The 26,776-nt window shown below is 41.0% G+C and overlaps 1 long non-coding RNA gene across 1 annotated transcript in view; it reads left to right on the top strand.

The window, feature by feature from the left end:
• Nucleotides 1-26,776, top strand: part of LOC148892498 (uncharacterized) — a 189,643-nt gene that overhangs the window by 78,119 nt on the left and 84,748 nt on the right. Inside the window, exon 4 of the long non-coding RNA XR_016116240.1 lies at nt 14,218-14,276. This is a non-coding gene — a long non-coding RNA (uncharacterized LOC148892498). The remainder of the gene's footprint in view (nt 1-14,217; nt 14,277-26,776) is intronic.

Genomic DNA, 26,776 nt, shown 5'->3' with positions numbered 1-26,776 from the left:
TTTTATTCGCGATACAGTGATACCTTGGCTTACAAACTTAATTGGTTCCCACACAGAGTGTGTAAGACTAAAAGTGTGTATCCTAAAAATTAATTTCCCATATGAAACCATTAAAATGAGAATAACCTGTTCCCAGGTCCCCATAAAACATTATTTTCTACTTTCTAATTTTCTAAGCCTTACAACTACACAAAATATACCTTATTTTATGTATAATAAATGTGATATGGTATTATAAGTAAAGAAACAAACTGTACTGCATAATAAAGTCGTTTTATTTACCTTCGTGATGGTCGTTGATGGCTTGATGCAATGGTGTGGCCGGTTTCCTCAGCATTAAACACTTGATGAGGACCGTAGCCTTCTTCCTTCACCATCTTGAGGAATGATCCCTTGTAGGTATAATTTTTATCACAGAGATGAGGAACTAATTTTATTTGATTAGTTCCTCATCAATTGTGTTCTGTTTAGCTGGGTTGATAGCTTTTTGCATCAAGTGTATAGATGGCTTGTGCGGGTTGTTTTTGGAGCCTGATTGATGGGATATTTTAACCTTGCAGTCTACACTCTGCCTTCGAACTATCAAAGTTGAAACTCTCTGACTGTCGTCTGCCTGTCTCTTTAATGTTTAAACCACCTCCCCTCACTGATGCGTTCTTGACCTATCACGTGGCTTTAACCGAAGTCTGTGGGTGGGCAATAGAGGACCAAAACAAGCCGACTACCATTTTGTTGTTCGAAGAGCGGGCTCGTTCGCAAACGACACATCACTCATTGAGGCAGCTCTGTGTACGAAAAAAGTTTGTATGCTAAGCTAAAATTTTCATTAATTTACCGTTCGTAAACCGAAAAGTTTGTAAGCCAAGGGGTTCATAAACCGAGGTATCACTGTATATGCACTCACCAAATTTTCTGATCCTAAGCGAAAACAGCTTCAGCGTCAGAACTTTTAGAAGAACTCTGAAGTGGCCTATCAATACAAAAACTGCCCAAACCATTTGTTGGAGACTGTGTAGATATTAAAACATAAACAATCAAACTTGTTTTCATTGGTTATTTAAATTGTGTACATGTCACCGAGTAGACATGCACATTATTATACCGTACAATGACTTCCATTTCTCACAAAGGCAATATGATGGCCACCAAAAGCAGAGAGTGTCAGAAAAGCTTTATTTTTTATTTATTTATTTTTTTTTGGGGGGGGGCAGAGAGGTTTTTATTTGAGTGTCCGTCGGGTATTATACGCCTTCATATTGATCCATACTACCTACAGCTATGTGACACTATTATGAGACTTGACCTTATCATCTGCTGCCCCAGCGGCCTGTGGGCACGCAGCGCGGATTCGCCAGATTTCACCAGCAAATTCCCCTTTTTATTTCCAATGATGTGGGAAAAAATGGATGGATGGATGGATGGATGGATCATGGTAAATTTTCGGGCATGTAAGCATTCGTCACCGCGTAACAAATGAATCTGGCGGTCAGGATGCTTCCACGCACTGTCAAGCGCGTCACGAGCTAATAGCGTTTCAACATGCGGGGTTAACGAGCCATCACACGTTCTGTCTGACTCAACCTGACCTCGTACGATGCTCGTTACGGGTAGGGGGGGGGGGTGAAAAGGCGCCTTGTGAAGGAGTAACACCCTTACCCGCACATAAAGCGCGTCAAGTGCCACGCAAAAGTGACGAATGGCGCGCAGGAGTCGGGCTAAGACCGCGGCGAACATCCCTCATTAGTTTGACTATCCGGTGCGGTAATACATTGCTTGTCAGCGGCGTTGCTAATTGACCTCCTTTTCCCCTTTCTTCTGCACAAATGAAAAGATTTCCTCCGCCGTGTGATGGCGCGTGTCACAATGTGAACCGACAAATTAAAAAGCTCTCGCCTGTCACGCTGTCATCGCCGCCTCATCAGCTATAATGATCCGTTTTCTTCCACTGCACTGCGAGTGTGCGTGTGTGTGTGCGTGTGTGTGTGTGTGTGTGTGTGTGTGTGTGTGTGTTTCGCACCACCACGGAGTCGCTGATCGTCACTCGTACCTGCGTTTGTTTGTTGTCTATCAAAGATGATGAAGCGCCATTAGCGATGGAAAGCGACGCTAGTTTTCTGTCTATTGTCATTCATCCAGCGCCGTGTTATGTCCCCAAAGTCGTATGATTCAAGAATTAGACCAGCTGGGATGATAGCGACTCAAACAGCTTACGTTAGTATGACTAGCGTTATTTATAGTCCAGGAAAGTGGGGAAAAAAAAAACAATTTTTTGTTGCTGTAGGAGTAGGTCAAAATAGTGAACCTAATAAAATAATTGAAGTTAGATATTTTTTATTTTTTTTTTAAAAGGTCAGTTCACTTGTTTCAATATGAATCCATGTAGTAGATGAAATAAATGATTTTAAATAAAGTTAACCGGGACATCCAACGAAAGTGGAGTCCCTCAGGGAACTATACTGAATCCATTCATTTTTCGATCAAGGTTGCTCTTCAGAAATCCAATCGCATTTGCTGCATAGGTAGGGACAAACTCCCCAATTTTTACTTGCGGTCGGAGTGAGTCATCACTTGTCCCAATACTTTTGTCCACTGCGAGACTAATAAAGGCCAATCCAATCCAAAATGGTGGACCCCAATAAAATAATTGAAGGTAGATATTTTTTAAATTTAGATTAAAAAAGGGCAGTTCACTTGTTTCAATATGAATCCATGTAGTAGATGAAATGAATGATTTTAAATAAAGTTAACCGGGACATCCAACGAAAATGGAGTCCCTCAAGGAATGATCCATTCATTTTTCAATCAAGGTTGCTCTTCAAAAATCAAATCGCAATTGCTGCCGAGGTAGGGACAAACTCCACATTTTATTCCATATCCATTTCGTTTACCCATCTTCCGCCATTAGCTTTAGCATGTTAACATCGCGCGAACACTAGTCTTTCCGCACGGCGTTATATTTCCAATGCTAGCGGTGGTGATCAAAAGTGGTGATCAAAGTGAGCCGTTCAGGAGGTTGGACAAGGCTACGAAGACGCGGGTCTGTAACGCTAACAACGTTCAAACGCTCGACTGGTTCGTTGGGAATGAGTCACCCCCCCCTGTGTGCACACCTTCCACCCCCTCAGCATCCCCCTTGTGTCCTCCCCCCATCCAGGAGGTAATGGTGCATATTTGGTTAGTTGACAGGTGTCAAGTGGGCCTTCCTTACAACATTCATCTAGCTAAATAGAAAGACAAGCGGGACTTTGTTTAGGACGTGTTTATAGCTAAATATGTCATTATTCAATATGTCGTATTCTATCATTGTCACGGTTTGTAAGGTGGTGATGGCGGGTGCGGATCCCAAGAAGCAGGCAGGAGGGAGCAGGAGGTTGTTTGACAAATTGTATTAAAATAAAGTCAGCAGGAACAAAATGTAAAACATCAAAATCATCTGAATGGAAAAAATACAAAGTAGCAAAAGAAGACCAAAAGTAAAAGTCCGCCAAGTTTACCGAAATGCTAACGTTGCTACTAAGAATAGTGCGAGAGGTTGTGAATAAAGGGCATATCATGTCACGATGCGATAGCGCTTGATTTTGGTCGTGCTTGATTTTGACAGCGCTTGATTTTGATAGCTTCTGCTCTCAGTCCATTATATTGTTAGCATTACCATCAATGCTAACGTTACTACTAAGAAGTATGCGAGAGGCCGTGAATAAAGGGCATTTCATGTCACGATGCAGTAGCACTTGATTTTGTTTGTGCTTGATTTTGGTAGTGCTTGATTTCGGCACCTTCTGCTCTCAGTCTATTACATTGCGGTAGCGCTTGATTTTAGTCGCACTTGATTTCGATGCCTCAAACGCTACCAAAATGCTAATGTTGCTACTAAGAATAGTGCGAGAGGTTGTGAATAAAGGGCATATCATGTCACGATGCGATAGCGCGTGATTTTTGTCGTGCTTGATTTGACAGCGCTTGATTTTTATAGCTTCTGCTCTAAGTTCATGACATTGTTAGCATTAGTATAAATGCTAACGTAGCTACTAAGAATTGTGCGAGACAACATGAATAAAGGGCAGATCATGTCACGATGTGGTAGCGCTTGATTTCGGTCATGCTTGATTTTGGTGGCGCTTGATTTTGGTAGCTTCTGCTCTCAGTCTATTACATTGTTAGCATTAGCATCAATGCTAACGTTCCTATTAAGAATTGTGCGAGAGGTCGTAAATAACGGGCAGATCATGTCACGATGCTGTAGCGCTTGATTTCGGTCGCGCTCAATTTTGGTAGCTTCTCGGTCTTGTGTTAGTGTTAGCGGTGAATGCTAACTTTCCCATTCAGGGTTGTGTGCGTGGCATGTACATAGTCCAGAATCGTGGCATTTAGCACCTTTTTCTGTGTGTGCGCCTGTGTGCGTGTGTGTGTGTGTGTACGTGTGTGTGTGTGTGTGTGTGTGTGTGTGTGTGTGTGTGTGTGTGTGTGTGTGTGTGTGTGTGTGTGTGTGTGAGAAAGACCACACCCTTTACCATGTCCGCCTGTCGAAACGCAACCCTGCAGGGACCTGTCATGCTCTCTCTCTCTCTCTCTCTCTCTCTCTCTCTCTCTCTCTCTCTCTCTCTCTCTCTCTCTCTCTCTCTCTCTCTCTCTCTCTCTCTCTCTCTCTCTGTCTCTCTCTATCTCTCTCTCTCTTTCTCTCTCTCTTTCTCTCTCTCTCTCTCAACCCTCACACACACACACACACACACACACACACACACACACACACACACACACACACACACACACACACACACACACACACACACACACACACACACACACACACACACACACACACACACGCCCCAGTCATTAATTCCTGCTTTGCATCTCCACACCATGTAATATTTATGGGTCACCGCAGCTTTGTATTCACAAATGGAAACGCCGGGAGAGAGAGAGGAAAAAAGGGGGGGATGATGGAGGGGCACGGATACCTCAATCAATCCCATAAATAAGGTTCATGCTGCTTTCTGCCCTCCCGCCATTACCGCCGCTGCTGCTTAGGCAGCGTTCTTGTCTTTGACCTCTGAACAACTGTTTTGGATGAAGGAATGTCAGGCGAGCTTTTGAGGTGGAAGTCGCGCTTTACAACCGAGCGACAATGGGGGAGCGCTCGAGGCGAAAGTGCAGAGAACACGCAAAATTGGAGGTGCGGCAAATATGCATCAGTCAGGAAAAAAATAAAAATAAAAACACAAAGTGATCACTTTCTGTCGGTATAAAAAAAGCAAGATTAAAGGTGATTAAACGTTTGGTGTTTTCGGTTTTGACTCTGTCTTTCCGATTTACACCCTCAAATTAACTCATTCACTGCCATTCATCAATTAATCGGGAATTGAAAATGTGACGTAGAGCGCCATTCCCAAATTTGTTTTTTTTTTCATGCTTGGGTGCCAATAAAGCACTGGCCATGGCCTCTGGCAATATTTTTTCTTTTCTACAAGGGGGCAGCATTTCCTTTTTTTTCATGTTAGCGCTTTGTTACAGCTTCAGTTATTGTCAAAGCGCTCTATAAACCAGTATGTACGATTTGCATTTTATGTTGGACAGCCGCCTTCATTGCAAGCTCATATAACTGTAGACCCATATAATTTAGGAATTAACCCTTTTCTCTGATGAAAGACGAGAGTCCAAGGTTTCTAACGCTGTATTGAATGTTTATGTCGTTCTAAAACTCAATATTCTGTGGGTCCTGGAATTCAAGTAACAATGACCAAAACCCTGACACTGGAGTGGACACATTAGTGCACATCATCTGGCAGTGAATGAGTTAATTGACATTTTCTGACATTAATTGACATTCTCGACGTTAATTGACAGTCATGTCCATCATGACTTGACCCATAAAGTAGTCTCAAGAAATCATGGCAAAAAAAATAAGAATAAAAAAAGTCTGCCATTTTGGTTTTGACTCATTTCAACTGCCACGCTGGCAACCGTTTTGTTTATTTTCACGAGTCTTTCAAAATCCACATTTTGTTCGGTCCATCCTAATTGTAAATGACACATTTTTGCACGTCTGGCAGTGAATAATTTAAAGAAGTGTGTCGCCTTCTCGTGGCTAAAAGTGGAACCGCAGACAAAATGAACCGTTAGAATTATAACTCAACAGAAGCCATGATCGTGGAAAGGAGATTATCGTATTTGCAGGGTTATGTTGTGGCAAACTTTATTTTGGGACAGCTAGCTTGTTTTCCTATTTTCGGTTAATTTTAAAACAACGCTGTTCAAAACTGAAATCGGACAAAATGTGCCAAATGGTGCATCTTGTCTCGTCAATGTTCAACGCCGCACATACAGCAACTACTCCGTTCCTCCAAATTCCAATCGGAAATGCGGTGAATCAGCAGTGGTGTAACCACACAGCCTTGAGGAACTCCCGGCCGAGCTCCTCCCCCTTCGGAATCCCGTGGAGATTTGAGATTTTCTGAACTCTAATCCTCTCCTCTCATCCAACCTCTGCCAGGACCCGGCGTGTCACCAGAGTGCTCCCCCGGGTGCTCTGTCAGCCAATGACAACAAAGTAGCCAGATGTCTGACGCTGGCACCGTCCCAGCAGTGGGCGAAGCCGCCGCGGGCTGCACATCAAAGCTACCTGAGAATTTACTCCCGGGCGCAAAAAAAAAAAAAAAAAAAAAAAAAATCTGCTTTGCTTACTCTACACTTCCCATTAATAACAATCTGGGAGAATTTGTATTTCTAATTAACTCCTTTCTTTCGGCGGCTGCTGTAGGACGTCGACAACAGGAAGTCGGATGCAGCGGCACTTTGAAGGAGCAGCATCAGCTTTAAACACCTCCTGACTTTGCCCCCACCTCATAAACAAACAAATACGTATGAGCGGCATCAGCACATTTTGGTTTAATCGGGACTTTTTATGCCTTGACCTGGTTTTAAAGTTGAAATTTAACAACAGTTTCAAATAGATATGTAGTGGGTATGGACACATGTTCACGCGTAAACACGTTCACATGTCATCCATCCATCCATCCATCCATCCATCCATCCATCCATCCATCCATCCATCCATCCTTCCATCCATCCATCTTTCCATCCATCCTTCCATACATTCTTCCTTCCTTCCATCCATCCATCCATCTTTCCATCCATCCATCCATCCATCTTTCCATCCATCCTTCCATCCATTCTTCCTTCCATCCATCTATCCATCCTTCCATCCTTTATTCATCCATCCATCCATCCTTCCCTCGTTCCAACCTTTATCCAGCCATCTTTCCATCCTTCCATCCTTCCATCCATCCATCGTTCCATTCATCCTTCCACCCATTCATCCATCCTTCCATCCATCCATCTTTCCATCCATCCTTCCATCCATCCATCTTTCCATCCATCCATCCATCCATTCTTCCTGCCATCCATCTATCCATCCTTCCATCCTTTATTCATCCTTCCATCAATCCATCCATCCTTCCCTCTTTCCAACCTTTATCCATCCATCTTTCCATCAGAATCAGAATCAGAATCAGAATCCATCTTTCCATCCATCCATCCATCCATTCTTCCTGCCATCCATCTATCCATCCTTCCATCCTTTATTCATCCTTCCATCAATCCATCCATCCTTCCATCATTCCACCCATCCATCCGTCCATCCATCCATCCTTCCATCTATCCATCCTTCCATCCATCCATCCATCCATCCATCCATCCATCCTTCCATCCATCCATCCATCCATCTTTCCATCCTTCCATCCTTCCATCCATCCATCTTTCCATCCATCCTTCCATCCATTCTTCCTTCCTTCCATCCATCTATCCATCCTTCCATCCTTCCATCCTTTATTCATCCATCCATCCATCCTTCCCTCGTTCCAACCTTTATCCATCCATCTTTCCATCCATCCATCCTTCCATCCATCCATCTTTCCATTCATCCATCCATCCATTCTTCCTGCCATCCATCTATCCATCCTTCCATCCTTTATTCATCCTTCCATCAATCCATCCATCCTTCCCTCTTTCCAACCTTTATCCATCCATCTTTCCATCCTTCCATCATTCCACCCATCCATCCGTCCATCCGTCCATCCATCCATCCATCCTTCCATCCATCCATCCATCCATCCATCCATCCATCCATCCATCCATCCTCCCCTCTTTCCAACCTTTATCCATCCATCTTTCCATCCTTCCATCCATCCATCCTTCTATCCATCCATTCTTCCTTCCATCCATCTATCCAGCCTTCCATCCTTTATTCATCCTTCCACCCATCCATCCTTCCCTCTTTCCAAACTTTATCCATCCATATTTCCATCCATCCATCCATCCATCCATCCATCCATCCATCCATCCATCCATCCATCCATCCATCCATCCATCCATCCATCCATCCGTCCATCTGGCTGGCTGGCTGGCTAGCTGGCAATCTACCTATCTGCTATCTGTCTAGCTAGCTAACTATCCGGCTATATAGCTACTGTATCTAGCTATCTGGCTATCTAGCTATATCGCTATCTAGCTGTCTCTCTGGCTATCTGGCTATACGACTAGCTATCCATCTGGCTATCTCGCTATCAGTCTAGCTCTCTGGCTGTCTAGCTATCCTCCTAGCTAGCTATCTATTTTTCTCAGTCGTGTTCTGCATTGATTTGACCCGCAGATTCCCCCCGTTTGCCCTTCTTTTGACTTGCTCATGAACTCCATCTTATGATGTGTTTTACACAAATATTGAGTGTGGAACCGCTAAGTTACGTTGCTTCTAGTCTTATCTATTTCATCTCCCACATTCCGGTACACTTAAAAGTCACAGCAACAATGGACGGATGATATGCATCCGTGCTGTATTGTATTAATTATTAAGTAAGGAAGTGTTGCTTCATGTACACCCCAGCCCCTACCACCATGATATCCCCCCCCTGTTCTCCAATTATGTATATTACCTTTTCTGGTGCACAGTTCACGCTAATGCTCATTTGCATTGCTCTTTTTGAGCGTGACGTCTCTTTAGGTTCATAGTTAACGCTGCCCTTCATCGCATCCCCCGGGTGACCTTTTCCTCCCGCTTTATGTGTGAGTCTACCTGGCCGATTTGAAAACAAAAAAAGCCATTTTGATGGATGTTTTTCCTCTCGTATTTTCCGTCCGCTGTGCATCCCGACAAATACGGGAATTTCTGCGCCTCAGTGAGACTTTCCCAACTGAGATTGTTATAAATGTGTAATGAATAATTGATCAGGGTAAAATTACCATGGTCTTTTTGAGGAACTAATATATATATATATATATATATATATATATATATATATATATATATATATATATATATATATATATATATATATATATATATATATATATATATATCCGATCCAATCCAATCCAATCCAATATATATATATATGGTTTTGCTGAGCCTGAACACGTCACATGTCAACTTTTCTTCAATGACAGTCAATCACTCTGTATCAATATGCCTAAGCATTATCGCTGTTCTTGCTTGTTTGGGGGGATTCCAAAAGTTTAGCATGTTAGCATCTGGCAATTCTTCAAAAGTTCTCAGAAGAGAGTTTCTTCTGGAATGTCATGTTTTTTTGTTTTTTTGTCACTGCTACGTTGTGCAGTGTAGAAGCAGTGTATCATTGCTGCATGGCTTTTTTTTTCTGACAAAAAAAATTGGGGGGGAAGCTTATTATCACAACACCGAGCGTCTCATGAGGTTTAGAAGGCCGAGCGAGGCACCACGGGAGCGGCAGTGCAAAAGATCATAGGCCTCGGTTATGCCACAGGGAGGAAAGAGCGTCCCCCCCAGCGCTCATGAACCCCAACCTCGAGTTGCCTCTTGTCCTCAGCTGGTGTGTGAGATGAGGAGATGCTTCCTGCACTCAGAAATACCAGTCAGCCTGCTGACCTGTCTTGTTGCTGCGATGCAGTGGATGTTAGCGTAGCAACTGTTAGCGTGATCGCACTTCATCACATCCATCAGTTTGTAAACGATAAAAGGGCAAAATGTTTAAATCCATACAATGTCTCCCAGTGAGTTCTCTACTCAGGTCTCTGATTTTCTCTATGTTAGCATAGTCAATGGTTAGCATGTTAGCATTGCAAAATTATCAAGCAGTTGCCATATATTTGTCTGTTTATTTATTTAGTAATTAAATCATTTGTCAAGGTAGTCAATTATTAAATTAATTTCATTTTATCAGTGTTTTCACCAATCCTTACCTTGCCATAAGTTAATGAATTCCCTTGATGCCATTATTTTATTTTATTTTATTTTATTTTAAATTTTCTTTAATTGTATTTAATTGCATTTAATTTAATGTTATTTTTATTTTATTGATATTAACTTTCAATTCAATTACTGTCATTCCTTTGTTTTAGTAATAATTAATATTTTTTCAGTCTTATATATTTTTATATATACAGTAAAGTCTCGTCATATCGATATCGGATATATCGATAGTCCCGGTTATATCGATACCATTTCTATGCACGTACGGAGAAAATTACATGAAAACAGGGTCGGATATATCGATAGTCCCGGTTATATCGATATTTTTTCGGACTCCCTTGAATATCAATATAACGAGACTTTACTGTATTATTTATTTTAGTCATATATATATATATATATATATATATATATATATATATATATATATATATATATATATATATATATATATATATATATATATATATATATATATATATATATATATATATATATATACTATATTTTTAATGGTAAATTAAGATAAATCTAAATTTCTTTTTTTCTTTTTTTTATCTCCTCTATCCACCAATGACATCTTTTGTTGGCGTGTTTTCCGAAATCTACAATTTGATCAATCTTTGTATTTATTTTATTTATTTAGTATTTATCTTATCTTATCTTATCCTATCCTATCCTATCTTATCTTATAACCTTTATTCGTCCCACAATGGGGAAATTTACTTTACTTTACTAGTAGATTGATATTAACGTTCATTTAAATTACTGTAATTGTTCTATTCTAGCAATAATTAATATTTTTTATGTTTTTATTTTAGTCATAGATATATATATATTTTAATGGTTGAGATGAGAGCCTCGCCACAGGTTGACACAGTCGTCTCGCTGTCGCTTTCCCTCCTCTCCAATGACCTCCACGAGGATTGGTACGGGCAGACGGGCGGCTGCGAAATACGCGGGGTGGGCCGAGGAGGGTTTCGGTGGGCTTCCCTCCACCTAATATGCTGTCTGGCCTCGGGGCCTGTGGGAGCGCGCTTGGATTATTATGTTAATGCCTGTGCCTTCCTGCCCTCTGTTGGGTCCCAGCTGGCCCGGCTGTCGTTAGGAAGTGCTTTGCACTGACATAGGAGTAATATGCTCCGTGATTGAGGGGGGGCAAAAGATCGAGCTCCACAAGAAGCCGCCCGATAAGCGTATGATAAAAGCGCCATTGTGTGCCGACGCCTCGGACACACGGTGGATGACTGAGCAATTCCTATGGATTTCGTTCACTGTTGCATATGGATGAGGGGTTTTCGTGACAACCCCTCCACCCCACACCCCATCTCCGCCGCCTCATAACCCCCCGTTTAATTGCCCATAGCATTACGGCTTGGCTTTATTGTACTTTTATTGCGTCGACTCTTTCATTATGTGCCCGCCGCCGTCGACCCGTAAATATGACGGCGATGATGCATTTTTTTCCGGCAGGGTGAAACTGAAAACAATGGATCTGCCGTTCATGCAAATTTCCCCATTGTGGGACGAATAAAGCTTTTCTGATTCTGATTCTGATGGGTCAATTTGAATTGGAACTGCAAACCTTAGATATGATCGCTTCATACCACATAGCAATTTGGTAGCTGTAATGAAAAAAAAATCGTCAAAAAGAGGCTTTAGTTAGTCTATGGGTGATGTCAAAGTAAACATCAAACTAAGAGTTGTGCAGTTCAAACCACGACTAACAAATCATATTTACACACCACCATACATCCAATCACATGTTCTTTATCCTCTGTGGAAGAAAAAAAAGACATAACACTGCCTCTGTGTAGGCTCTCAGTCGTACAGCAGTGATCCAACGCTGAAAAGGTTTTTTCAGCCATCATCTGTACTTTTTGAAGGTGTCGGACATTTCGCTCCTCATCCGAACAGCTTCGTCAGTGACTCTGCCCCTATATATATATATATATATATATATATATATATATATATATATATATATATATATATATATATATATATATATATATATATATATATATATATATAGAGAGAGAGAGAGAGAGAGAGAGAGAGAGAGAGAGAGAGAGAGAGTTCCCAGAACATCTTCAGTTCGCTGACGAAGCTCTTTGAATGAGGAGCGAAACATCCGACACTTTCAACGAAGTACAGATGACGGCTGTAGAAACCTTTTCTTCAAAATAACACTGCCGTACTGACAAGCAGAGAGAAGAGCTTACACTCCACGCCATTGAAGGAGAATTATGATTATTGATTATGTCATATAGAAGTGGCACGGTGGTCCTGTGGTTGACCTCACAGTGAACAGTTTCAATTCTGGCTACGTCCTCATGAATAATATGACAATATAAGAAACACATGGAATGTCTTTTTTCTCAAAAGTAAATATTCGTTTTTTTTTATGTAAGAACTTCCAGTGCTTAAAAAAAAGAGTGTTACAAACACACTTGAAAGAAACGTTGGTTTCCCATTGAGTACCCTTTCTCTTTCTTTCTTTGCCTTCACCTCAAAACAGCAGCCTGGTGTTTAGTTTGCTATTTACCCTCCAATTACGAGTGGAGGGGGGGCTCTTCTCCCCGTACGAGAAGCGGGGGGGCGCCTCACAAAAGGCACCTCGTCTTAATCCGGCCAGACGTGTAAGAGAGTCAAGAGTGAGTTGATGGAGATGCGATTGCACTTGATTAAAACCCGGTGAATAGGCAGGCGGTGGTGGGAGGGGGGGCATAGTGAGGGGGGTCGGGGCTGGGTTGCTAACACAAAGCTAGCTGCACGCTCTTGAGGACTAGAGATGAAAAACGAGAGAGGGAGCGATTGTCTCTGTTTGCCTGACATATTTACACAATTACGTGCAGGAGGCAAAGAAACACAACCTGCCACCCCCACCCCCTTTCTCCCCCCGCCAAGTTGTTGTTTCTTCATATAAAAACTTACACTTCTTTTGTTTTAAACTTTGTTACTTTGGGTTATTTTGAAACAGGACTGCATCGAGCATTACTCCTTCCCATACGCCCTCCTTTTTTAAATGTAGTATAATTTATTTATTTTATTATTATTTTTTAAATAGTGGAAAGCAATATGTGAAGCCGTCCCAGGATTTGCTTCAAAATATTTATTTGAGTCTTCCGTGCGGGGTCTCGGAATGTGAATGGTCCCTTCATCCATCCATCCATCTATCCATTTTCCGTACCGCTTATTCCTCATTAGGGTCACGGTGGGGTGCTGGAGGCAATCCTAGCTGTCTTCGGGCACGAGGCAGGGGACACCTAGAATTGGTTGCCAGCCAATCGCAGGGCATACACAGACAACCATTTACACTCACACTGACACATCGGGACAATTTGGAGTGTTCAATCTGCCTTCCATGCATGTTTTTGGAATGTGGGAGGAAACCGGAGGACCCGGAGAAAACCCACGCGGGCCCGGGAAGAACATGCAAACTCCACACTCGACTACCGGGTTATTATTATTATTATTATTATTATTATTATTATTAGTAGTAGTAGTAGTAGTAGTAGTAGTTGTAGTAGTAGTAATAGTAGTAGTAATTGTAGTAGTAGTAGTAGTATTATATAAAAGTAATAATAATTTTATTATTATATAGAATTAATAATAATAACCATTATTGTTATTATTATGATTATTATAGAATAATAATTAATATTACTATGGATATTATTATTTTTATTCTTATCATTTTATTGTTATGAATGTAAATCGAAGAATCACATTTTTTTCAAATCATTCCTATTATTATTATTATTATTATTATTGTTGGTATTATTGGTATGATACAAAAATAATAACTATTATTTTACTATTATATAAAAATAATAATTATTGTTTTTATTATTATTGTTTTTATTATATAAGATAATAATAATAATATTCATTATTATTATTATTATTATTATTATTATTATTATTATTATATAAAATAATAACTATTCTTCTCTTTTTCTTCATTTGTCCACTATTGGGGCCTTTGTCAGTCTCAACAAAGCGCAGCACGGCCTTGTGAACTGGACAAGTACGGACGTCCTGAGAAAAGGTATTTCTTTTCTATGAATTGTAATTGGAACTTGTCAATTGATGTATTTGCTTTTTTTTTTTTTTTTTTTTTTGGGGGGGGGGGGTTAAATAGGTGTGGTGGGGGGGTTGATGACATCCTTCGTTATTTCAACCCGATGCTTTAAGCTAGTGGAGTCGGTGGTTGCTGACAGTAGTTGCGAGACCTGTTATGGCTCAATATGACTTCACATATGAGGCGCACCGCCGTATAAGGCGCAGGGTCATCTTTTAAAGAAAGTCAAGGCTTTTGGGTGCACCTTTTACGCCGAAAAATACTTGGTACTTGGATTCTCTACCAAATCCCCGGCCATCTTAATGTTAGAAAAATATTTACGAGGATGCTAGCTCCTTCTGCCTACCTTGTTGTTCACGCAGGGCCTCCTGATGAAATAAACGCCCCCACTCCTCCCTGTTAAACGCATCATTGGCCTCCCTAATGAGGCATGGGGCTCGGGTGAAACAATGTGGTGAGATGATTCTGTCAAACGGGTGACAGGATGCCCCCCCCCCCATAACCCACCGCCACATCCCTATTCCACTATCAACCCATCTCCACCCCCCCTTCCTCCGTCCTGCGCAGACCGGAGGTGTAAATATGCCAGCTATGCCGTTTTCGGCAGCGCTTATACTCTCAGTTCAAACAATGTCTTCGGGAGATAAGTTGTGACAGCTCGGCAAAATTCCCAACAAAATCTCTGCAGCAACCAGGAATAGCTCTGATAAGCGCCGACAGTAAAAAAAAAATGCTCTTGGTTTTTTGTTGTTTTGTTTTTTTTTTTTTTTTTTTGGAGGGGTTGGGGGTGGGGGCGGAAGGGTGCTGAAACGAATGCCGCTCGCAGATTTTCAGTTTCTTTCTGCGTTATGATGGAAAGTGTGTGAAGAAGGTTTTTCCATGCATATTTTTTTTTCACATTTTATTATATTGTATATAAAGGCGTTGGCACGTCGAAGGTTGAATATCTTCCTCACAGGAAATACGGACAAATGGAATCCTACATTATTAGGTTGAACGGTCATCAATGTTCTGTCTCTAGATTGTCAGAATTTGTTTTGACATGACCTTTTGATATATCATAATCCCATGAGACTGTTTTCTACAGTTTCAGTATCGCTGGAAGAGAAAAATATAAATATCTGAAAGATGGCGGTAGAGAGTAAAAAGTGTGTGTATCCAAGTGAAATGAAAGTACAAAAAAAATCTTTGATGCATTTGTGAGGACCTCTGTGAAAATAATAATGATAATACATTTAATTTAGTTGTTTTTCTACTTCATTCTTTTCTTTCCTCTTCCTGTCATAATTTTGCTGCTGTGAAATGGAAATTTCTCCACTGCGAGACTAATAAAGGTTAATCCAATCCAATACAATTTATAGGCGCCTTTCAAAACTCTCAAGGACACTTTAATGTCACAGGATAAGTTTTTCTGTGTGTGAGCAACTTTGAGAGATGCATATGTAGACCTTCTCGAAGCCTTTAGAATGAAAAACCTGTGAAGACCAACCAAAAATGTCCTCACTTGTCAAAAATGTCCTCACTATCTATGGTATAAAACCATCGTTTGTCCTCACAAAAATAGCCATACAAACACACACACACACACACACACACACACACACACACACACACACACACACACACACACACACACACACACACACACACACACACACACGCGCGCGCGCACACACGCACACACACGCACACACACGCACACACACATCACATTTTGTTTTGCTCACATTGATATCAGGCATTACAACAGCCGTCACTCAATTTTTTTAAGCCCCACCCACACCCTCAACACTCCAGTATAGTAAATTTGAGTCTGTCGGATGAGGAAGTAACCATTTTCTGCTCTTGTCAAAAATGTTCTCACTACGCATGGTATAAAATCATCGTGGACCTCACAAAAGTAGCCATACAAACCTACCATCACACACACACACACACACACACACACACACACACACACACACACAAAAACACACACACGCACGAACGCACACACACACGCACACACACACACACCGACATCACATTTTGTTTTGCTCACATTGACATTATGAATTACAACAGCTGTCACTCAACTTTTTAAGCCCCGCCCACCCTTTCAAAACTCCAGTATAGTAAATTTGAGTCTGTCGGATCAGGAAGTAGCCATTTTCTGCTCTGCGCGGACGTCCATTTGAGTCGGTGGTCACTCACGTATGCCTTTTAAAGTTGCGTAGTTGCAGGCGTCTGAGTCGGCATCAGTAGTCTTGGCTCTGCCCCTCATCCCTTCGTATCTGACTGACGATGAATAATTGACCCCGTATTCCGGGCATTGGCTCGTTAGTGGGGGAAGTGTCCACCCGGTTTTGTGAGGCTACCCATCGCCCGCCCTCTCACTTGGGTTTCCTCCCTCCACCCGTCCTTCATCTTTAATGGCTTGCACTGTGATCCAGCCTCTCCAGCAGTGCACGCTTCATCCGGTAGATCTGCTTGGCAGTAGACAGGAACCGTCCACATGCCAGGAAGGACTTTTTTAAGGATTCTCTTGTGGATTGAATGAGGTTTTTTTTCTGGCGTAGTGGTGAGTGGGGCAGGGACTATCAAAGACGTGAAGGCGGGAGAGTAAAATGTGGCAAGTAGGGAAAGTTCATTGGTGGGGAGTTTGCAGACATTCACCTCAACTAGAGGAACACGGATGTTAGCTTGAGGATATTTTTAATGTGGAATTTCCATCCATCAGAAAAGTTGCACCAGGCAGAGGAGTAACTGGAACGATCCATAAAGCGACCACCCGTTAGGTAGCAGATCTAGCTAGCTCTATTGATCTATCGATCGATCAATAGATCTGTCTATCCAGCTTTCTCGTTATCTAGCTATCCAGCTATCGACCTATTCAGTAATCAATAATAATAATAATAATAATAATAATAATAATAATAATAATAATAATAATAATAATAAGCTCTCAAGGACTATCTATCTATCTATCTATCTATCTATCTATCTATCTATCTATCTATCTATCTATCTATCTATCTATCTATCTATCTATCTATCTATCTATCTATCTATCTATCTATCTATCTATCTATCTATCTATCTATCTATCTATCTATCTATCCCCATCTCCATCTCCATCTCTATCTCTATCTCTCTTTCTCTCTCTAGCTAGCCATCTATCCATCTAATAATAATAATAATAATAATAATAATAATAATAATAATAATAATAATACAGTAAAGTCTCGCTATATCGATATTCAAGGGAGTCCGAAAAAATATCGATATAACCGGGACTATCGATATATCCGACCCTGTTTGCATGTAATTTTCTCCGTGCGTGCATAGAAATAGTATCGATATAACCGGGACTATCGATATATCCGATATCGATATAACGAGACTTTACTGTAATAATAATACGGAATACATTTTATTTCAAGCACCTTTCAAATCTCTCATCTAGCGATCTACCTAGCTATACATGGATACCTAGCTATCTACCTAGCTATATATCTAGCTATCTACTTAGCTATCTATATCGCGACCTATCTACCTACCTGTCTAGCGACCTAGCTGCCTATCTTTCTAGCCAGATCTGCTAGCTCACAATTAACTACCTATCTAGCTAATGTGAGGTAGCTAGTTAGCTAATCCACCCTGTTATTTCATATCATGATGGCTAACCTCACGCTGACGTTAAACTAGCTAGGCTATACTGCCTTTAATTGTAGCTTTTGTCTAAAAATGACAGTAAATCCAGATACAATTTAGCTTTTTGGTTTTTATTCCCACCATTCTGTCGAATATGTTGATCCAGAAATCAATCTATATCTATAATAAGATAAGCTAACCGATGTTATGCTCTCCAAGTTTGTCTAAATTTGGAAATATCAACAGTAAATACACGGCTGCTTGCGGTGTGTTCGCTATCCATAATACAGCATAAAATTGAGATTAAAACGTAACTTTATGATGTGTGCTGGAGCGTGCTGTTCATGCCTTCCTGGGACAATTGAGCATCAGCATCCATCAATATCACATAATGGCTCCCTTCAAGAGTGGAAACACACGGAAAGAAGATGCCCCTCTTTATTAACTGTCATTATTCTCCGGGAATTTATATGTGCAAATAAATGGCCGGCACCACACGGGGCACAAATGCGTCCCTAGGTGACGGCAGCAGACGTGTAACGGCAGGCGAGACAAAATGGGTGAGAGAGGACCGGGGCGAGAGGACGGAGTATTTTCAGCGGGTCCCCGGGATGAAAAATCATCCCGGGCGTAAATGCAGATGTGGCCTCGGCCGCCCGTGTCAGTCGTCATTCGTCACTGTCAGCGAGGCCGCCTCTCATTAAGCGGCGCCGCTCCAGCCGCAACTTAATTTCCTTAAGAGGAGCAGACACCTGATTCAATTGTGAGCCCATTACGTACTTGTTTTGCGCCTCGCCCACAGGCCCTTTCACGCGACCCGACAAGAATACACCGCGGCTATATTAAATGTGGCCGACATAATTCCCAGACACATGATTCATGTGTCGCCCGCAGCGTCCATCGCTCACTGGACATGGTCTTGTGTCATCATCGCCTTATTGGGTCTGCTTTTTCTCACCGTCATAAGGGTGAATATTTTGTGAATTTTTACATGGGTACATGTCAGAGATGTTTGTTCGGACACTGTGAACAAAGGCTCGAACACAGGAAGATTGTATTTTACTGCCGGCAGGGGACGCAGCCATTCATACCCGACGCCCAACTTCTGTAGCCCTCTGCCAAGCTATTTATTGAGCGTATATGCAAATTGCAGTGATACATTAGTGAAACATTTTCTTCTTGATTTGAATACAACGCCCCTGGACGTCCCAAGTACCAACATCCATAAACAAACAGAACATAGACATTTTAATGGGTTGTCTTTCCATGGACTGATAGATGAACTCTTCTTTTACAAGAGTCTTGTACAACTACTCCCTTCCGCTCTGGTTTGGGTATCAACAAATACTCCTTTCCAACCGAGGCTCGATTTAGTACCTGAGGATGACAGTTTAACAGGCTGGTTCTTGTTCTTATCAAAGTGCACAAGAAACCATTGTGTATTGTCATCGCACATGTTCAACCAACTAAGCATATACATAACAGCATGAAACTTTTGAATATGATCACTTCTATTCTGTCCATTCTCCAACAGTACATTTCTGGAAAAGGTCCAGTATTTTTTGAGGAGAGGAGGTAATAATAATAATAATAATAATACATTTCGTTTATAATCAGAATCAGAATCAGAATCAGAATACCTTTATTCGTCCCGCAATGGGGAAATTTGCAGTCCACAGCAGCAATTGAAGAGGGATGGGGTTGGGGTGGGAGTGAAAGGATAGAAAACAAGATATTCTAAGCATAACAAAATAAATAAGCACATGTAAGTTGTACCTCTCAGATTTAATTACTAAAGGATATGGGTCTGGAGTTATGTGAGCTTGAAATAAGGGAGGCTGTACAAAATACAATATATACATAGTGGTTGATATGGCGCTTTATCAACAAAAGTGGCATTAAGCACCACCTTCTGCTTTGGTCCAGACACAAGATGGACTCCAATGCATATTTAGCCTATCTTATCTTAGTTTCGGCCATGAATGAAGATGGAAAATGTAACAATCAACCACGGATTTAGCGACAACAATAGGGGCAACCTACATTTCACTTAATGTTTGCTGGGATTACCGTGCGAGGCTAACGGCGGAGCATATCAAAATGCATATTTTTTTTTTTTTCTCTCGAGGTGCGGACACATTTCAAGTGGGATAAGTGATAAGTGTAAATCCGCAATGTAGCGACACCGATATGATTCCAGGTAACATAAAGCAATACAGACACTCCTCTACTTACGAACATTCAAATTACGAACAACGGTACATACGAACATTTTTACGGCTATGTCGAGAAATGTTCGGACAGAGATGCTGTAAGTTAGATTTTGTATTGTGAAGTTAAACTTCATTTTATTTATCTTATTACGTACACGCACATACTGTGTCTATGTCTTACATATGTAGTATTCTCTCCAGTTATACATGTGCATATCTTGATAGAGCATTTTTTTTATTAAATATTTATTTTCAGTACAAACCAATACATGTTACTTATACAAGCCTTCAACATACTTATATAAACCTTATATAAGCTTTAAACATACATTCCATACAAAGAACGTATGCCGTTCGTAAATTGGGGAGCGTCTGCATGATAACTCAAGCGACGTGTTGCCTATTGACACGTGTCCCTCGCCGCTTGTACCGTTGTTATATTATCACCACAGAGCGTGGCTTCTTGCCAAGAGCACATTAGAAAAACCCACTCCCGACGCCGCTCGTCTCTTCTTTTGGAGGATCACACGGCGTAAGATGTTCTGCGTTTGTCTAGTTGACAGCCGGTCTCCGTAGTTTACCCTTCAGCCTCACCTGTCAGTCGAGCCGTTGCCGGTGGAGACGGCTCGCCGTCCATTTAACGGATCGCTACGCTAATTTTATTGCCACACATTTTGTGATGTTTGATGCCCAAAAGGTTCATGGGTTCGTTTATCAACCATTTTGGACAAAAAGCTTACTGCTTTTCAGTCATTGGCTTCTCTTATATTGCCACCATCACAAAAAAAATGTTTTTTTTTCGCTAAATATAATTTTAGATAATTAAAGAAAAGCACAATTGTACTCTTCATTACAATACATTTCTGGAAATAAAAAGCAATGGCGGCAATTGAAATGATTTAATACAAATTCATGGACAAAATATAATAACCATTAATAATAATAACCACATTTTAAGCGCCTTTCAGACCAGCAGAGAAGGCCGTGCAGGCCCTGAAGGCCCACCACTGATAAACAAGTATAAGAATAATCATACCTGTCAACCTGCGAGACACTGTGACCTTACTAACGGCTCCATTTTGCCTTACATGTGTGTTACATGTGTAATAGTTCACTGCGCAATTTTACGAGCAAAATTTCACATGTAAGCATGAATACTTTTAACAAGTTCCAACATAATTCTAGCAATAATCAGGTATGTTCTTTGTTGTAGAACAGGGGTCGGGAACCTTTTTGACTAAGAGAGCCATAAAAGCACAATATTTAGAAATGTTTTTCAGTGAGAGCCACACACACACATACACACACGCACATGCACACACACGCAAACAAGCGCACACACACATATATATTTATATGTATATATAAATACACACACATATATATTTATATGTATATATGTGTGTGTGATTTCAACAAAATGTCAAAATGTATTATTTAAAATAACTTTGTGATAGTACTCACAATTAACATGAATGGTTTTCCGTTCTCCACGATTGGTAAAAATCCAGCCAAATGATCGGAAATAAAGTCAACTCACCGGGTCCATAGGCGAAGTTACTGCTAGCTAGCCTGCACACGGCTCATTCGCTTCCACACTTGCTTTCAGCTGTCTCTCGCAGAAGTATATTGATGCTAACGTTAGCACGAGGGTTGTCAAAGTGCCACTGACATTCAACTGTTTCATCAATGGTGTTGTTTCATTGCAAATTAGAATCAGAACCTTTTCTCTCCACAAAGGCGAATCATTCCATCCATTCAACCTGAAGTGTACGATACTCGATGTACAATACTTTTTTTACTCGTCTGGCTTATTTAAAAGGGGTGTTTACCTGTTTCGACATCAACGGCCACCTAGGTCAGTATCATCCAATCAAAATTGCTCTTTGAACATCGACCTGCCACCTTAGGTCAGTATCATCCAATCAAAATTGTGCTTTCAGCCAACTGCAGCCCAAACAGGAACTGCTGAGTGAAAAAGTGAGAATATGTATTTAGTTTTATCGGCGAGCCAGATGCAATCATCAAAAGAGCCATATACAATATGGCTCGCGAGCCATATTGTAGAGCATTTTGGCTTTTTTTTTGCTGAATTTGTCCAAAGCTAAAGAATTTGAATGTGTTCTTACAATGTAAAAAAAAAATCTGAATGATATTACAGCGGAAAAAAAACGGTGAAATGTTTAATTTAACAGATTTCAAAATAAAATCCCACTTGAACGGATGGAACTTGTCTTCTCGGAATGTTTGTTCCTTCTCACTTTGCACGGACTTGTTTTCTCGGTGGCTGATTTTGCTTTTCACGAGTAGCGCTATTTGTTATCGTTAACATGACTGCGAATATGTAATGAAGAAAACGGAATCAAAAATATCTGAAAATTAGATTGAACATTTTTTGTGTTTCCCGTACAAACCTTCTTGTATGCCGTACACGTCTATAAATGGGCAAACATTGTACAAAATATGGCAAAATACAGCCGGTTGACTGGTATAAATAATTGAATGATAATTAAAATGAATGTTACGAAGGCTAAGTTCTTTATTTTTGTTTTTCTGATTTTCCAATTCAATCTTTCAATTCCGATCGTTTGAAAGCTTTCTGTCTTGGCAACAATGAGACAATTTCTTTTTCCTCTTGTGCCTTTTCTTCTCCATGTTTTTTTGTGTAATCCATCTGTTTCGGTGGAGGATTCCCCTTCCCCTCACCCAACTCTCACCACCCCACCCCAACTTGTCCTCTCCCTCTCCAGGAGCATCAAAAGCATGAGGACCCACACAGTGTGTTTGAAGAGCCCACCGAGGCTCCCCGATGGGTGGTGAAGCGGCAGATGCTGGAAAGTGCGGCGCCTCCATCGAGGCGGCAGCAAGCAGCAGCCTTCTTATCTGCTTTTGTAGCTTTGGCGGCTCCGGAAGCCAATGCCTCGATTCTGTTGTCGGATTTGGGCGCTTTGCGGAATGTCTCATTTCCTGCTTGTTTGCCTTTCGCGATCATCGGGGTAAAAACTGCGGCTGCCGCCGTGCTGACTCCATTGCTAGCACACCTGCTTGCATTGTTTTGACATATTTTTTTTACACTTTTAAAGGACAACCGACACCATTTTTTTGTTTCCTAACTGACATCAGAAAAACGTTTTATAGCATCTAAAATACTCAAAACACGCAGGCTGATATTTTTAGTCAAATGCAAAACAGCAATAAAAATGACTTAAAGTGTCCCAAAACTACTTGAAAATGACCTCGGAGATGCCGACTTTCAGAAGGTTCCGCCCCCTTGTTCATGACATCACGCCAGGATGTCTTGCCTTGCTCTCGAATCAAAACAATGGCTTCAGATTCGGAGATGCTTTCTTGTTACTCATCCAGTTATGAATATGATTCAAATAGTTCTGAAGAGGAAAGCATACATGTTTGCAATCGGTTAAAGAAGTACTTGCATATCAATTCGAGCCGTCAATAACACCAATGTACCGTCCCAAAAGTGCACAAGATGGCGCCCAAGCTCCGTTGGAAATGGGCTGATTTGTCTGCTGGGAATTTGTGTCAGCTCATCTCAAATAGTAGTCTTGGTGCAACACACAACGATTCACCATTGCGTTATTTATGTGTTTTCCTTCTAATTTCGCCATCAACACGGATCAACACGAAGTTTTCAGAGCAAACAAAGTACCCAAAATGCATTGTGTGTCGCTTTCTCGGTCTGGGGCGTTCCAGACGTGACGTCACGTCAGGCGTCGTCATCAACTCGAAAACAAGACTTCCTGAATATTCAGCGCGAGTCTTAAAACGTGAAATGTAGCTATATGCGGTGGAATCTTTGTAAAATACGCTCAGTAGAAGTCATTTCAAGTGATTGTACAAACTATGGACACAACTTGTCTTGAGGCGACCGTTGTCCTTTGAATACATTGTTGTTTAAATAATAATATTCATCATCTGGTAGTTACGATCAGTATAATAGAGCAAGTATGAAAGGTAAAAGGACGGGTAGAAATTCAAACCGAACTTTTCAATTGCTGCCATGACGCGGATTCTTAAATTTTCATTCAAGTCAACCATTTTGGACAGTTGCACACTTTGTGGGAAGAGTTTGAACAAGATCTTTTTCTGCTGCTGTTGCATGAAGAAAGGCCCATACTACAAACTCAATGTTCAAAGAAAACACGCAGCTATAGCATCCATTGACACAAAGAGACTGTGTCACATCTCCTGTCCCACGTAAATCCGCTTTAATTCCAAGCCGCGTCATTTCCACAAACGCATCGGCGCTCTGCGCTAACGCTCCTTTCTTCTCAAGTATCAAGTACCTTCAAGTATCATACGATAGATTGAAGAAGTCGCTGTTTCAAAAGTGCTTCAACGTCAATGTTTTCTTTTTGACAATATCGAAAGGACAATATTTCTTGACATGGTTAGCACACCTCCAGAAACTGAAAGTCTGCTCACTCACGACTAGCAGAACCACATCGTTTTCTTCCTTCCTGTCAGCGAAGTCTTCACATGTCTCAAACTTTTTAAATGACCATGTCATTTAAATGTCGCCACCATCCAAAGTCACAACAATCAGTCCGAATACTTTGTATGGTCTTCCTCAGGGCAACATACTCGATCCATTTGTTTTTGTACTAAGATAAAACTCTCTTCATCCCATATGAGTTTCCCTGAATGTCATCAAACCCGTGACAGCGGACCGTTCCATCTACTTTTTGCCTCCAGTTATGACTTCGCCGGGTACTTTGATTTTCTTTTTAACTTCATTGACTTCACTTTGAACTTGTACGACAATTCCAAGTGTCAAAATGTTGCTTGAACCGCTTTTCGGCTTTATGATCGTGACAGACTTCATCCCAGGACGGATTAATTAACTTTGTATTATTTCCGTTGAAGGTGTCTGATATTGCTTTGGAGGTTTCCGCTGTAGTTTGAATGTTTCCCTTTTTATCATTGCCGCTAGGTGCGCTTTTATAATTGAGCATTACAGCTCCATGATCATATTTCATTCAACAACTATTTAAAATGCAAAATTCTTCATATTGTAGGCTTGTGAGTCGTGTGTGTGTGTGGGCCGCCCGTTCGTTCCCCCATCCAAAAAGGGACCCCTAATGAAAGTCTCTACACATGTAATCCTTGTCAATGAATTGAGGCTTTTTTTTTAACATTATTAATGAAGATTTCAGTCGATATTGCAGCGAGTTTCTCATGTGCCTCTTCACTGCTCCCAAAGCTCATAAGCGAATCGCACGTCTAATGATTTAATTAATAGCATTGTGTCCCGCACATGAAACGCTTCTATTTAATCAGCAAAACGGTAGGGAAGTGAGATCAGGGAGGGATGGGGTGGAGGGGCGGGGGTGGGGGGGGTTGACTGTCATCGCTTTCCTCGCTAAGATACTAGTAGTAAGCCCTGGGACCTCCGCATTTAATTGAGATTTAATAAATAAATGTGGTTAGAGTAATCCCTGGATCCTTCCCCTCAGAGCTGTGTGTGGGGGATGAGGCGGGGCAGTATGAGATCATTGGTTCTTTACATAAGACATCATGACTTGCAACTGTTGCAAAACAATTTTTTTTTCCTGGTACTAAATCTTAGATTATAAAACGTTTTTTTCCTGAAGCTAATCTTTAAAATGGGCAATCTAAAATGGCCGACGCTTGGTAGATTTTAGGTTTTTGAGTTTTTTTGGGCGGGGGTAATTTTCTTTACCCGGTTTGTCTCATGTATTTCGATTTCACACCGACCTTTTCTCGGAGTGCCAGCTAAATATTCCTCAGTCTCGTGAACCGTACCATTAAAGTGGACCCCATCAGTAGTGGTTGGGAGAGCGGGGGGGGGGGGGGGGGGGGGGGGGGGTGATTGCTAGCTGACGAGATAGCAAATAGATAGACTGCTAATAGATAGCTAACTAGATAGATAGCTAGCTCGATAACTAGCTAGTGATATAGCAAATAGATGGATAGCTAGCTAGCGAGATAGCTAATAGATAACTAACTAGATAGATGGCTAGCTAGATACATAGCTAGCGATATTGCTAATAGATAGCAAATAGATAGATAGCGAGATAGCTAATGGATGGCAAATAGATGGCTGACTGGATTGATCGATAGGTAGTTAGCGATATTGCTAATATATAGCAAATAGCTAGATAGATAGCAAAGCTACATAGCCAGCTAGATAGCCAGCTACATAGATGGCTAGCTATTAGTTATCTATTGGCCAGCTAGCTAGCTTTCTATCTGTTTGAGTTGACGGCGGGCTGCCCCGACTGCCCCGGTTCCGGGTTAAATAAACGCTGGTGCGTGTGGCTGCCGCTGCTCACCCACAGGAAAACTGATCCTCTGACTGTAAAGTGACCTTGAGAGTTTTGAAAGGCGCTTAGAAATCAAATGTATTATTATTATTATTATTATTATTATTATTATTACTATTATTACTATTATTATTACAGTAAAGTCTCGTTATATCGATATTCTCGGGAGTCGGAAAAAATATCGATATAACCGGACTATCGATATATCCGATCCTGCGGCATGTAAATTTTCTCCTTGCGTTCATAGAAATAGTATCGTAATAAGCAGTACTATCGATAGAACCAATATCGATATAACGAGACTTTACTGTATTAT

The sequence above is a fragment of the Hippocampus bargibanti genome, linkage group LG10 (assembly GCF_051943395.1).
Source record: "Hippocampus bargibanti isolate YZ-2025 linkage group LG10, ASM5194339v1, whole genome shotgun sequence".
NCBI classification, from domain to species: Eukaryota; Metazoa; Chordata; class Actinopteri; order Syngnathiformes; family Syngnathidae; genus Hippocampus; species Hippocampus bargibanti.
The sequence above is the reverse complement of the archived record's forward strand: the minus strand, read 5'-3'. Positions and strand labels throughout refer to the sequence as shown.